General features: G+C 43.6%; 1 protein-coding gene across 1 annotated transcript in view; it reads left to right on the top strand.

Annotated features, from left to right (window-relative positions):
* The window catches only part of CAMK1D (calcium/calmodulin dependent protein kinase ID), a 462,879-nt gene that overhangs the window by 191,373 nt on the left and 269,432 nt on the right, over positions 1-2,074 (top strand). The gene's annotated exons all lie outside the window — the stretch shown is intronic.

The raw sequence follows: 2,074 nt of genomic DNA, 5'->3' as shown, positions 1-2,074 counted from the left end.
CCTGGAAGAGTTAGAATCATAGTTCATAGATGCCGTAATTTTACATTGAACATAATGAGTTCCAGAGAAATTATACAACCACGGTTCACCACTCGTCATTGGCTGGGCGAGGATCAGGACATGGGGCTTGAGGACACAGAAGTGTAAGGAGGCTAATGTTTCTTTTTACCATGTTAGGGTGCTTTGGGGCTGGGCCTGAGAATTAAATTGACATAAGACGGATCAACAGGAGACAAGCATACAAATCCATTTAATACAAGTTTTATGCAACACAGCAGGATTCACAAGGAAAGACCAAAAGAAATGCTGAAACCTATTCGTTTTCATATTAGGTTGGACAAAGAGAGGCCCAGGTCTGTTTGTGTAGAATTCTCTTGGTCTCACCTTCTTTTCCTTGATGATAAGAATGTTACTTTCCTTCTGATATCCAGAGGACATTTTTTTATGTGGGAATTTCATCTCCGCTTTTAAGAAAAAGAGGGTAAATCCGAGTGTGTTTCTTGTATTTGGTGTTTTTAACTCAAAATATTCAATATGTCCTTAACTCAAAGTACCCAATATGCTAGCTAGAGTGACATATTTTGGGGCAGCATGTTCTGAACTCCTTCCAAAGTCATAGATGAAATTTGAGTTGGATACAAACAATTTCTTGTCAGAGGAAGGCTGTCTATTATTGGAATGAGGGAATGAAGTTCCTTGTCTGGAGAGGTTAGAACATACGGTCCACACTGGGACTGTTACAGAGGGGGATAAATGGGCTATTTCTCAGTGGCTGTGTAATATGACGGCTCCAGTGTTACGAGTTGGTGTTTCCTTCGCATGTAATGTAAGATAAATTGTTCTGGCAAGTGTACTGTTTGATACTTGCCATTGTTAAAGTAGTTTATACCATTTCTAATCAGATGTGTTTCAAAAAACAGCAAATGTCATGCTGTTTCCCAGTACGACCTTAGACTTTACCAGATGCTGTCAGTAGCCAAATGGGTCTGAGTGTCTCTGTGTTCCTGAGGGACTCTATGCTGTGGGCTTTCTCATTCAGGGAGTGTTCCCACTTGAGTTTTTAATCTTTTCAAGGACCATGTGAGTGTGGTGGTACTGACCAGATTTAGAGTGATCAGAGCATTACGATGGAAAGTGCCTGTCAGCACTTGGGCACGGTTTTCACCAGACACCTTCTGCCCTTGTTTCTCCAATGCGATGACCACATGCAGAGCCTGCAAGAACCCTGAAGGTCAGCCTGGATTCCATGGCCGGCCTTCAGTGACCTGCCATCTCGGTCATTCTGAGGCCTGCTCGAGGGCTCAGGGCACCAGCCTCTGTCCTGCTCAGAGGACATCTCCTCCTCAGCGAATGGCTGCTCTGAGCCATGCCCAGCGTGAGTTGTAACTGAGGGTCAGCTGTGGCAGGTGAGCCACCAACACCATTGGTGTCTTACTCCTTTGATACGAGAGGGTTTGCCCAGGGCCATTGCTCTGATGGGTGGTCTCTTAGACGTAGCACTTCAGAATGTGAGTGTCCGTGAGTACTGACAGACTCCAACACTCGTGGAAGGCCCACTGTAGATGATGGACACACTGGCTTTCTACCACCAAACCTATATGAAGACTCTCACATTTTGAGAAATATTTTAAATATCTTTTAAATTGTTTCTACTCTGATTTTTACTAATAGCAACCTAACACAGACCTGTAGTGTTTTCTATTAGCTAAAGAAAACCAACTTCAATTAGCTTAAGCGGAAACTATTTATTAGAAGAAGACTGGTTTATCTTAGCCAATCAAAGGAAAAAATGAGGCAAACAGGTTTGTTCCTGGAATGTCATCTTAGGAATTCAGGATCTTCTTTCTAGGGTGTAAGTAACTCAACCTCGAGTCTCACCCCCCTCATCTCTCTCTCTCTCTCTCTCTCTCTCTCTCTCTCTATTTCTCTCTCTCTCCCTCCCTCCCTCCCTCTGTCCTTTTTTTCTTTTAAGATTTCATTTGGAAATTTGGGGAGGGAACTGCGTTGGGGGATCAGGGAAGGGGAACAGACAAGTTGCTGTCCTTTTGTTCTTCAGTCTAGTTGTGGAGGACGT

Source organism: Hipposideros armiger, unplaced genomic scaffold (genome assembly GCF_001890085.2).
Source record: "Hipposideros armiger isolate ML-2016 unplaced genomic scaffold, ASM189008v1 scaffold_271, whole genome shotgun sequence".
Taxonomy (NCBI): Eukaryota; Metazoa; Chordata; class Mammalia; order Chiroptera; family Hipposideridae; genus Hipposideros; species Hipposideros armiger.
Note: the sequence above shows the minus strand (reverse complement) of the source record. Positions and strands in the feature narration are given on the sequence as shown.